The sequence below is a fragment of the Physeter macrocephalus genome, chromosome 15 (genome assembly GCF_002837175.3).
Source record: "Physeter macrocephalus isolate SW-GA chromosome 15, ASM283717v5, whole genome shotgun sequence".
In the NCBI taxonomy this organism is placed as follows: domain Eukaryota; kingdom Metazoa; phylum Chordata; class Mammalia; order Artiodactyla; family Physeteridae; genus Physeter; species Physeter macrocephalus.
Window position 1 is genome coordinate 38,727,516 of NC_041228.1, and position 13,522 is coordinate 38,741,037.

The window sequence follows — 13,522 nt, forward strand, 5'->3', positions numbered from 1 at the left end:
TTTGTTTCTATTACATTTATTTCTGCTCTGATCTTTTTGATTTCTTTCCTTCTGCTAACTTTGGGTTTTGTTTGTTCTTCTTTCTCTAGTACCTTTAGGTGTAAAGTTAGATTGTTTAGTTGAGATTTTTCTTGTTTCTTGAGGTAGGATTGTACTTCTATAAACTTCCCTCTTAGAACTGCTTTTGATGCATCCCATAGGTTTTGGATAGTCGTGTTTTCATTGTCATTTGTCTCTAGGTATATTTTGATTTCCTCTTTGATTTCTTCAGTGATCTCTTGGTTATTTAGTGACATATTGCTTAGCCCCCATGTGTTTGTGTTTTTTACATTTTTTTCCCTGTAATTCATTTCTAATCTCATAGCGTGTGGTCAGAAAAGTTGCTTGATATGATTTCAATCTTCTTAAATTTACTGTGGCTTGATTTGTGACCCAAGATGTGATCTGTCCTAGAGAATGTTCCATGCACACTTGAAAAGAAAGTGTAATCTGCTGTTTTGGATGGAATGTCCTATAAATATCAGTTAAATCTATCTGGTCTGTTGTGTCATTTAAAGCTTCTGTTTCCTTATTTATTTTCATTTTGGATGATCTGTGTATTGGTGTAAGTGAGATGTTAAAGTCCCCCACTATTATTGTGTTACTGTCAATTTTTTCTTTTATAGGTATTAGCAGTTGCCTTATGTATTGAGGTGATCCTATGTTGGGTACATATACATTTATAATTGTTATATCTTCTTCTTGGATTGATTCTTTGATCATTATGTAGTGTCCTTGTCTCTTGTAACATTCTTTATTTTAAAGTCTATTTTATCTGATATGAGTATTGCTATTCCAGCTTTCTTTCGATTTCCATTTGCATGGAATATCTTTTCCCATCCCCTCACTTTCAGTGTGTATGTGTCCCTACCTCTGAAGTGGGGCCTAGGGCACACTAGACAGCATATAGTTGCATCTTGTTTTTGTGTCCATTCAGCAAGTCTGTGTCTTTTGGTTGGGGCATTTAATCCATTCACGTTTGAGGTAATTATCGATATGTATGTTCCTCTGACCATTTTCTTAATTGTTTTGGGTTTGTTTTTGTAGGTCCTTTTCTTCTCTTGTGTTTCCCACTTAGAGAAGTTTCTTTAGCATTTGTTGTAAAGCTGGTTTGGTGGTGCTGAATTCTCTTAGCTTTTGGTTGTCTATAAAGCTTTTGATTTCTCCATCAAATCTGAATGAGATCCTTGCTGGGTAGTGTAATCTTGGTTGCAGTTTCTTCCCTTTCATCACTTTAAGTATATCTTCCTTCTGGCTTGTAGAGTTTCTGCTGAGAAATCAGCTGTTAACCTTATGGGAGTTCCCTTGTATGTTATTTGTTGTTTTTCCCTTGCTGCTTTCAATAATTTTTCTTTGTCTTTAACTCGGACCCCTATAATCCGAATGTTGTTGTGTTTAATGTTGTCCCAGAGGTCTCTTAGGTGGTCTTCATTTCTTTTCATTCTTTTTTCTTTATTCTGTTCCACAGCAGTGAATTCCACCATTCTGTCTTCCAGGTCACTTATCTGTTCTTCTGCCTCAGTTATTCTGCTACTGATTCCTTCTAGTGTAGTTTTCATTTCATTTATTGTATTGTTCATCTCTGTTTGTTTGTTCTTTAATTCTTTTGCTTCTGCTGTCTGCCCTCTGGTGGATGAGGCTATCTAAGAGGCTTGTGCAAGTTTCCTGATGGGAGGGACTGGTGGTGGGTAGAGCTGACTGTTGCTCTGGTGGGCAGATCTTAGTAAAACTTTAATCCACTTGACTGCTGATGGGTGGGGCTGGGTTCCCTCCCTGTTGGTTGTTTGGCCCGAGGCAACCCATCTCGAGCCTACCTGGGCTCTTTGGTGAGGCTAATAGCAGACTCTGGGAGGACTCACGTCAAGGAGTACTTCCCAGAACTTCTGCTGCCAGTGTCCTTGTTCCCATGGTGAGCCACAGCCACCGCCCTCCTCTGCAGGAGACCCTCCAACACTAGCAGGTAGGTCTCGTTCAGTCTCCCCTGGGGTCACTGCTCCTTCCCCTGGGTCCCGATGCACACACTACTTTGTGTGTGCCCTCCAAGAGTGGAGTCTCTGTTTCTCCAGTCTGTCGAAGTCATGCAATCAAATCCCACTAGGCTTCAAAGTCTGATTCTCTTGGAATTCCTCCTCCTGTTGCCAGACCCCCAGGTTGGAAAGCCTGACGTGGGGCTCAGAACCTTCACTCCAGTGGGTGGACTTCTGTGGTATAAGTGTTCTTCAGTCTGTGAGTCACCCACCCAGCAGTTATGGGATTTGATTTTCCTGTGATTGCACCCCTCCTACCATCTCATTGTGGCTTCTCCTTTGTCTTTGGATGTGGGGTATCTTTTCTGGTGAGTTCCAGCGTCTTCCTGTCGATGATTGTCCAGCAGCTGGTTGTGATTCTGGTGTTCTCGCAAGAGGGAGTGAGAGCATGACCTTCTACTCCGCCCTCTTGGTTACATCTTGGTTACATCTTGGTTACATCCCTCATTTTTTTTTTCTTCCATTAGTTCTTCCAAATCAAAATTGATGTTTTGGGTTGACATTTTTCAATATTCAGATGGACTATACTACAAAGTGTCTTGGATTATTAGGACTAACCTACCTGCCCCTAACCATGCCAGCTGGCCCTGCTCAGGAAGCAATGTTGCTTAAAATCGGATATTCAAGGGAAGTATACCAACATCCTCACCCACCACCTGCCCACCAACACACACACACACACACACAGAGGCAGATCACTGGTAATATTTGTTCTTAAGTATTTCTTTCTCTCATGTCAAAGTTTGTTTTGTATTTCAATTTGTCCAGACCACTAAGAAGATGCTGCTTGAGGACGATTTGCCTCTGGCTCAGTAAACCCTGGCAACCAAGCTGCTGGAGAGGTGAAAGTTTCTTTCCATAGATAAAGCAATATATTTTAATTTATCCTCTTTGGGTGTGGAAAGAGTGATTCAGAATACTATCTCAGGTAATACACCATTTATTTTAAGGGGACCTGCACACAGGAAACCAGGGAAAACTGCAGAGCCAGACAGGATAGGGCAGGGCACATAGACTCCAGACAGACGGAAGGGTCTGAATTCTAGAGCTTTGACACCGATGTGCTTTTGGCCCCACTGCAACCTGTGCCTTGATCCTCTCTTTGCTCAGTTTTCTCATTTTTATCTCCATGCACGTCTCTGCTTCATATCTTCTGCTTCTTGTAGCTTTTTCTCTTTTTTATCTTTGTTTTACACATGGAGCAACAGGAATCCTGGCTTCTATTTTATCATGATCTTTCAACTGCTCTCTTCACAGTTAACTGCCCTAATCTCAGTATTATTTTTTAGCTTAAATGATGAAGAGAGAGTATCAGAGTGGACAAGTTTATGTTTTCAATGACTGAGCCAGGTCATAAGTTTTAAGTGGCCTATGGTTTATTGGCCTTTAAGTCAAGTGACTGCCCTGGTCCAGTTAGCTTTGGCCAGGTACATGTGGTAGGACCCTTTCAGCAAATGTGTCCACAAGGGCTGTGGGCAGGACAGGCAGGGACCATGACTGAGATCCTCTGTGCTTCTCTTTGATTTTCATAACCAAATGGCATCTTGTTCCCTGCATTTCTGTTATTGAAAGCACATGGATCTCACATCAGGCATCAACAGAACTACAGATATACTTAAGAGAGTTCAGTCTTGGGTTGTCTCTCAGAAGCACAGCCATGATATTTGTATTTGAGGAAGGTAATCTAACAGAATTTCTAATCATCTAATGTTCTAGAGTTTCCAGGTTCTATCTCTGCATCAGATTCTAGCATCAGAAAATCACAAACCTGGGTGTCATTAGTTTACTTCTCTGCAGAAATGCCTTCATAGAAATAAACTTAATATTATGCCCTTGGGGTTTGATATAAGAAATGATCACATGACGAACATGTTTGCATCTTTAAAATTGCTTTAAAAGTTGCCTATTATTGTTCTGTAATGTTCTTTATATAGGGATTCATGCAATAATTTTCTCTTAGATTTTAGTCCCAAGGACAAAAAACTTTGTTTCTGTTTTAATGAGTGAGGATTATATAATTCACCGAATTTCCTATTTCCCTCTAGAAAAATCTAAAGTAAAATTTAGGACTCAGCTATAGTAACTCTCCTTAGTCTGGGTTTCATATAATAATCTTCCTCCTCACAGTACATGCTGTTTATATTTTATACTTATTTTAATGATTGAAAGTATATATGTCTGTTGGCTAAACCACTTCAGATACTTTTTTTTTTTTTTTTTTTTTTTTTTTGCGGCACTTGGGCCTCTCACTGTTGGGGCCTCTCCCGTTGCGGAGCACAGGCTCCGGACGCGCAGGCTCAGCGGCCATGGCTCACAGGCCCAGCCGCTCCGTGGCATGTGGGATCTTCCCGGACCGGGGCACGAACCCATGTCCCCTGCATCGGCAAGCGGACTCTCAACCACTGCGCCACCAGGGAAGCCGCAAATACTTTTTTTAAAAAACATCTTTATTGGAGTATAATTGCTTTACAATGTTGTGTTAGTTTCTACTGTACCACACAGTGAATCAGCTATCTGTATACATATATCTCCATATCCCCTCCCACTTGTGTCTCCCTCCCACCCTCCCTATCCCACCACTCTAGGTGGTCACAAAGCACCGAGCTGATCTCCCTGTGCTGTGCGGCTGCTTCCCACTAGCTATCTATTTTACATTTGGTAGTGTATATATGTCCATGCCACTCTCTCACTTCGTCCCAGCTTATCCTTCCCTCTCCCTGTGTCCTCAAGTCCATTCTCTATGTTCGCGTCTTTATTCCTGTCCTGCCATTAGGTTCTTGAGAACCATTTTTTTTTTTTTTAGATTCCATATATATGTGTTAGCATACAATATTTGTTTTTCTCTTTCTGACTTACTTCACTCTGTATGACAGACTCTAGGTCCATCCACCTCACTACAAATAACTCAATTTCGTTTCTTTTTATGGCTGAGTAATATTCCATTGTATATATGTGCCACATCTTCTTTATCCATTCATCTGTCGATGGACACTTAGGTTGCTTCCATGTCCTGGCTACTGTAAATAGAGCTGCAATGAACATTGTGGTACATGACTCTTTTTGAATTATGGTTTTCTCATCAAATACTTTTTGAAGTAGCTAGAATGCAAGTAATATATATGATTCAGTACATACTCTGTATTAATATTGTTGCTTTGTAAATTCTAATGATTTCAGGAAAATTTTTGGTGTTTTACTGAATCTCCAGACTAGTAACTTTTTATGCTCGAACATGTAGTATATGAGATATTAGTTACCACTGTGCTTCTTCTAGTGAGCAAATGTCTGCAGGGCTCCTGGAGCAATCTTATGATGTACTTGTGTTGTAGAAAACTGGAATTAAAGAGAGTTCACACAAAGATTTTTATTGAAAGGGGAAGGGCTGAAGTTGGTAGCTAGTGGTGAAGAATTATTATTATCTTTTGGCCGAGCCGCGCGGCATGCAGGATGCGTGGCATGTGGGATCTTAGTTCCCCGACCAGGGATTGAACTCACGCCCCCTGCAGTGGTGTGGGGTCTTAACCACTGGACTGCCCGGGAAGTGCCAGTGAAAGACTCTTCATTTCCATAAAGGAATCAAAGAAAACTTGAGAGTAATTGGCCTTTTATAATTGATGTTTCAGGATGATAGAAGCTTTTGCTAGTTACTTAAGTATTTTCTTGTTTCGCATTTCTTATGTATGTTCTGGAGAGGTGTTTTCATTCCAGGTACTTTAGGAGCCAGTTGGAAATTTAGTGAATCAACAGTTTGTCTACACAATATCAATAATGGATTAATGGATTTTTTTCCCCAACTAACATAAACAGGGTAGTTGTTTTGACATTGATAGACACAACTCCAGTATATGATTTTAAATAAGTACATGGAAACATACACTTTCCGGAAAGGAAGCCTCCTTCTGGAAGGCAGAAAGCCATGTGGTCCACCAGGGTTATAAGCCTGTTTTCCACTAAGCATTTTGGGGGCTTTGCATTAAAATATGAGATATAGCAATAGCACCAACAGAAGGGGTTGTCTGTGTGACTTGCATCTCTGTGGAGTGGTGCTTTCTGGGTCACTGGGCATTCTCTGCTTTTGGATTTAGTGGCATGTCAGTGAATTCTTATTTGAAAGTTGCCAAGTCTTAAAACCTTCAGACCCTTTAGCCCCCGTCCAGCCCTCCATGGCCCTGATTGGTCCTCAGTCAACCTCTGCGGCAGGGTGAGTTTGATTTGTTGCTCTGGGGACATTTCTCCATGGCTGCTTTTTCTTTTCGGCTCACTTTTGAGGAGCCAGTGCAGTTGTTTTGGCACCTGAGTCTGTAACCTTTCCTGAATTTCTCCTTCACAGCCTCTTGTCACACACTCAAATCTCAAAGGCACATGCTAACTCAGCCCAGATGCCAGGAAGATCCATTCCCCAGCTGGGCCATCTGACCCTAATGAGTGGGCAGCCATATGCACAGTTAATTAAAACTGAAGTCAAAATAATAAAGTGAGTTTTCAGGGTGCACTTAGCAATGGTAAGGTTTCCTTTTGTAAAACCTGAAAACCACTTGTACAGCCATCAGGAAAAAGGGGCAAGCTACTTATATTAATTCCATCTCCTTCAAAATCTCAGTTTAATAGCTATAACATGGATCTATGTTATATATGGAAAAGTCCACTGAAAGACATTAAAAGACAGATACGGTAGAAAAGAAAGCACAGGCGCTGTTCTCAGTGAGCTTACAGTCTAGTGGGGCATTGAAAAATTAAACTCTCTCCTTCAATTACTGGAGACTATGATTTTTCTGTGTTTTATTTGACCCTCTGCAGGTAGAACTTGTCTCTTACCTGTGTGGTTCCACGGCACTCTGTGCCTGTCCCTGTATCCTGATATTCTTGTCTCCCTCACTCAACTGTGAGGGCCAGTGGTTGTACCTGAGCTATCAACTGGTGGGGGAGGGGAGGCGGGGAACTGACTGCTACATGTTCAGGAGTGTTGTGAGCCTGCTGCTAAACTGTGGGTACCTTGATATTGGCTACAGTGGGAATATTTATATCATGAAATTTGGCAAATGCTACCAAATCAAGGCTATGATATATATATATATATATTTTTTTTTTTTTTGGTATGCGGGCCTCCCTCTGTTGTGGCCTCTCCCGTTGCGGAGCACAGGCTCCGGACGCGCAGGCCCAGCGGCCATGGCTCACGGGCCCAGCCGCTCCGCGGCACGTGGGATCCTCCCAGACCGGGGCGCGAACCCGCTTCCCCTGCATCGGCAGGCGGACGCGCAACCACTGCGCCACCAGGGAAGCCCCAAGGCTATGATATTTTTGAGAGTTGGTTTACCAGCACATGAGGTCCTTGAAGTCAGCAGTATGGCTTTCTTTTTGGATCTCCTAAGACTTCCAGTGCCTGGCATATGGTGGTACTCAATACATATTTGATAAATGAATGAAGGGACTCTACTTGGGCTCTCTAGGACACAAATAAAGTAAAACCAACCAACCTGGTCTTGTGTAGAATGAAACAAGCTGTCACAACAATGTAGTGATTTGAGAGGCCCATTGAAAGGGCCCCATCTCCCTACCAGAATGTATCCCTTGCTCCCTTGCTGCAGTACCTGATTCCCATATTGATGTCATTTTTAAAGGAAGGTGCACGTTTCAATTGGTTTTAGGGAGAAGTTCACTGGGTGGAGCAAGAGAAGGGGAAGCAGATGGGGGCAAGACAGTGGGAGGTGACCCAGTAGCCAGGTACCACACTAAAATGAGGAGTAGTTTATGCAACAGTTTTTCACTTGTGATCCATCACTGAACTGGTGCTGAACAGGACTGTGAAATGAGGGAGATTTCTTCCTGATCCCTTCTTATGTTCCTTTCTTTTTTGGCCCTTTCCCTGTAACCCAGGGCCGCTATGTCATCCCTTGTTGACCCAAGGACCACCTCTGCTCTTTTTGAAGAAAATAATCCCTTATCCTCTAGACCCATTTTCCCCCTTCTTAGTTTTCTGTTACAACCCCCTTGTCTGTTAGTCTGTTCTTTTTGAGCCTGCTGTTCCTGGTTACGACCTTATATGTTATTCTAAGCAAGGTGCTATTGCAATTCAACAGAGGGCTTATGGAATCTGTAAAGATCGAATCCAAAGCAGCAAAATCCCCAATGACAGTATTTCAGGTACTGTGGGAGATGCATGGGGGAAAATTTTATAGTGGGGGCAGTGTGCTTTAAATCATATCACATAAGCAAACGCCTCTACTGCCTTAGTGTGAGATAGGTTCTGAGTCATTTTCCATAGAAGAGACCTGATGACGTAGGACTTGGCATGGGTAATTTTTTTTGTTTGCGATTTTTTTGTTGAGATAAAATTTGTATAAATATACAATTCACTATTTGAATGTGTACAATTCAGTGTTTTTTTTTCTTTATTGGAGTATAATTGCTTTACAATGTTGTGTTAGTTTCTGCTGTACCACAAAGTGAATCAGCTATATGCACACATATATCCCCATATCCCCTCCCTCTTGCGTCTCCCTCCCACCCTCCCTATCCCACCCCTCCAGGTGGTCACAAAGCACCGAGCTGATCTCCCTGTGCTATGCGGCTGCTTCCCACTAGCTATCTCTTTTACACTTAGTAGTGTATATATGTCCATGCCACTCTCTCACTTCGTCCCAGCTTACCCTTCCCCCTCCCTGTGTCCTCAAGTCCATTCTCTACGTCTGCATCTTTATTCCTATCCTGCCCCTAGGTTTTCCAGGACCACTTGAACTTACAGTGCTCCCAGATTTGATGTTATAGAAATTAAACTGGTGGTTCCTTCCCCTTCTCCCCAATTTCTTTTATCCCTACACAGTACTTAATTTTTATGACATGGGGGTTGGCCATCTCCATGGCTTATGAAATGAGAGATGTCTGTGGCTGAAAGGTATAAACATGTCTCATCATTTGAAGACTTACAGTTTGAGCTTGAGTTGTTTTCCTGGGCACAGCGATAGACTGACAGTGATTCATCCATACTTCATTGCCCCGAGCCCCCAACCACTAGAAGCAAGTGTAACCCAAATCTCCTCAAGCCTCCTGTGTTTACATGGACTGGGGGGACTCAAGTGCCCTGCTCCTGCCCCCCACTGTGTAATGAATGAGCTCCAGCCCCATTTAAATGGCCACCAAGTTACTGCTGGGAGCTCCTGAGCAGGGTTTCCATTTTGGACTCTCCTATCGTTGCCACGATGGTGCAGCCTCCTGATGCTTCCCAATTTGCAAACCCTAAGAATGCGTGTGGTGCCCGACTCCCCCGCAGTCTTCCTGCCCAGAAGCCAGTGCTGCTCTGCGCAGAGGTGAAGCTGTGCTCTACACCATGGCGTGTTTTCCTTCTCCCCTCCGGGGTCTCCAAGCCTCCCGGGTCCCTCCTGCACACAGCTTCCGTCTGCAGCCTTCTCCCACGCCATCAGATATGAGTCCGTAGGGCTGGCTGGTGTCAGCACCAGACATGGACTCTCCACCAGCCCATTGGACATGCCCAGACAGCAGTGCATCCTAGGAGTGGGTACAAATTAGTATGAGATTGGGCCCCCAGCCTGTTATGTAATTTTGAGACATAATTGTGTTATTCCCACAGATTCAGCTCAAGGATTAGAGTGAAACCAACGTTTCCATCCTGGCCTGGAACACGCTGCTTTGGCCTGTAAGCTCTGGCTACTCTATGTGCTGTTGTTGACCTATGGCACCTGCATCACCCCAGAGCTGGTTAGAAATGTAGAGTCTCAGGCCCCAGGCTAGACCTACTGAATATAAAGCTGCATTTTAACCAGACCCCATGGTGGTTTACATACACATTAAAGCCTGAGCAGCACTGCTCTATGCCATAACTGACAGATCAGGCGATACCTAAGAACTGATGCTGAAGCGATTTTCCAGATTTGGGGAGACATGCAGCGTAGTGTGTTTCAAGTAAATCCAATGATTGTTTGCCATTAAATCCCTATAGAGATTTAATTGTTTTGGTCTTTACTGCTTTCATTTAAATTCATATATTATTTTGGGATTTTTGATATTCATGTTAGTCAATAATGGAGCTTGATATTGTATATTAACTTGAATTCTCCTCCCCCTCCATTCTTCTTGGGTTAAGAACTCTGATAATAGAAGGAAACTGTAGAGCTGACATTCAAGGAAAATCCAGAAAATGAATTCCTTTTTATCGTCAGGCAGAGCAGCGCCAATGAATAGAGTACTGTAATAAAACCTTTTTATATGCCTGTCATAGAAAGACAAACCTTTTCCAGAGGAAATGGATTTGAGTATTTGCAAGGCATGATAAACAGCCTGACAAAAAAGGACCTGAATTTCCCTTTTAAATGTTCAGGAGGGGGAGGTTTTAACTTCCCTTGTCAGGTAAAAAAAGAATTCATCATCAAAGCCACTCCAGCTGAAATTCAGAAATGAGAACTAGACAATCAGAGTGGAAAGCAATGATTTAGAAATGTGTTAAAGGGAGTAGTTTAATGAATAAAGTGTCAACTTTCTATAGGAGTAAAAATAAATCATGCGTTGGCTTAACCAGTTTTGTTCCCACGAATTAGCTGGGTGTAGCTGGCTCTAGCACTTGGTGTAAGGAAACATTAAAATCGAATTCTCACTAAGATTTGTATACGTGAGTTGTTGATAATGATGTTAATAATGGCATTATATCCATTTTATGACAACTCTATTCCAGAAAGTGCTAAAGGGAAAAAGAAAATTAGGAAAATGGCCCTAATTTTTTCTTTTTCCACTCAGCAGATAGCCTTGAGCCCTAGAATCATCCATCAGGAAATGACCTGAAGTCCAGGTACAGAATTGTCTGGACTCTTGGAGTTGCTGCCCTGGGTCTTGGTTTCCAGGTGTGTTTGTTTCCTAGGGCCGCTCTGACAAAGTACCACAAACTGGGTGCCCTAAACAACAGAAATTGATTCTCTGACAGTTCTGGAGGCCAGGAGTCCTAGAGCAGGGTGTGGGCAGCATCGGTTCCTTCGGAGGACGGTGAGGGAGAGTCTGCTCCATGCGTCTCCCAGCTTCTGGTGACTTGCTTCCAGTCTTTGGTGTTCCTTGGTTTGTAGATGCATCCTCCTGATCTCTGCCTTCATTTTCACATGGTGTTCTCCCTGTGTCTGTATGTCCAATTTTTCCTTTTTTATAAGAACACAAGTCATGTTGGACTAGGGCCTATCCTAATGACCTTATTTTAACTTGACTACATCTGCAAAGACTCTATTTCTAAATAAGGTCACATTTTGAGGTACTGGGGGTTAAGACTCCAAAATATCTTTTTTTTTAGGAGACATAATTCAACCTGTAACACTAGATGAGGCCACTTTATAAAGAGGTTGTTTGATTTGCTAATAACTAAACTCCATGGTCCTATTACACTCTTGAGTATGGGATCAGCATTCAGCAAATCATCACTGAATAAAGTAATTCCTTACCTAAGTATACACACTTACAAAGTACCATCACGTACCTTTGAGGTATTGATATATGATACTTATTTATAAATCAGGAAATGGAAGCACTAAGGTTAACAGAACATGCCACTCACATTCTGTAGCTATCTGTTTTGTTTTCTTATTTATTGTTTGTCTCTAACTCTAAGTGCGGGCAGGGGCCTTGATTATTTGCTTAATGCTTTATCTTCAGCACTAGCGCTATGACTGGCACATAATGGGTGCTCAATATATGTTTGTGGTGTGAATGAATGAATGAATGATGGGGACCAGCAGCGGGGATCTGAATCCAGGCTTTCTAACTACAAATCTAGTTCTGTTTTGTTATGAATAAATGGACACATTCCCACCATTCTGTGGTGTCCAAGACCAGTTTCTACTCTACAGTGAATAACTAATAGTGTTAGTGTGATGTTACAATAAGACATATCTGTGGGTTGAAAAAAACTCATCTTCCTAGATTTTTAAACAACGAACTTAAGAAGGTGTGGCTAAGCCAGGGGCTTTCAAATCTTTCTGACTATGACCCACAGTAAGAAATTCATGTGACATAATAACTTATTAAGACACATACAACTGATACATATTTCATTAAACACTACTTAACCTTCCTACATGCACTAGTCTCTGACCTCTCCTCTCCCCTCCTTCCCTCCCCTTCCCTATGCTTTCTTTCCCTTCTCCTCTCTTCCATCCCATTAAAAAAAATGCTAATTTGCACTTTCTAAATTGATTTTTATGGCGCATGAATGAGTTGCAACCTGCAAGTAAAAAGTGGAAGAGACCACTAGCTGTTTATGCAAATTCATCATCCCATTTCTGGCCACACAGTGAGACTACATTTCCCTGCCTTCTGTGCATTTAGGTGTGACAATGTGTCCAAGTCGTCTCCAGTGGGGTGTGAGTGGAAGTAGTGGGTACAGCTGTCAGGCCCAGCCCTTGTGGGTCCTTCATGCTCCTTTCCCCTCCTGGTGAACTGGGAGGGCAGTTCCCAGGGAGACCTCAGCAGATACCTTCTGAAGATGGCAGAGCCTTTGTCAGCCTGGGCACCTGGACTCTTACAGGAGAAAGAAATTCAATTCTTGATCTTCAGGCTCCTAAATCTTTGCAGTTATTTGTAAGGGTAACTTATCTTATCCTCATTTATCCAATGACCAAGTAGCGGTTTGACTTTTGAGACACAATAGATCTCTGTTTAATACTCTTCTTTTGTAGCTGTGGCCATATTTCAGTTTACAGTGCTGAGCATAAATATATCTAGGGAAAAACAGCTGCCCCAACACCTCCTGAATATAAAAGTCCTGGAAGATGACCTCATCACCAAGGCTACGCTGACCAACTGAGCATGGTACATGTGAGATGGGCAGATTCATACAATTACTGCTGCCTTTTTTTTTTTTTTTTTTTTTTTTTTTTTGTGGTACGCGGGCCTCTCACTGCTGTGGCCTCTCCAGCTGTGGAGCACAGGCTCCGGACGCGCAGGCTCAGCGGCCATGGCTCACGGGCCCAGCCGCTCCGCGGCATGTGGGATCCTCCCGGACCGGGGCACGAACCTGTATCCCCTGCATCGGCAGGCGGACTCTCAACCGCTGTGCCACCAGGGAAGCCCTGCTGCCTTTTTACATGCAGTGTGAAACAGCACAAATAGCATGAAAGCACAAATTTGTAAGAAGGAGAAGAACAGAGCTTTAATGGGAAAACACACTCCAGATCTGAGTTATCATGACAAATCATCCAATTTAATGCTCACACATGCTCTTTGGGTCTCCTCAGCAGACAGTGAGGAAAGATGGCCATTATGTGTTGGCTCTCCTTGCATGCCTGGGACAGAGAAGCCCATCGTGGCTGTGTAAAGCAACCCTTACATTTCCTTCCTCCTCTGCTTTTCCTTTCTGATGTACAGAGTTCTTACCTGTACTTATTTGCATGTTGTTGTTCGCGATTTGCTCTTTACTAAGTGAGGAAAACCAAATGATGGAATTGTAGTTCATTTTCTTTTCTCCTGCT

At 42.7% G+C, this 13,522-nt stretch overlaps 1 long non-coding RNA gene across 1 annotated transcript in view; it reads left to right on the forward strand.

The window, feature by feature from the left end:
* Window positions 1-13,522, forward strand: part of LOC114487879 (uncharacterized) — a 162,797-nt gene that overhangs the window by 61,847 nt on the left and 87,428 nt on the right. The window lies entirely within an intron of this gene.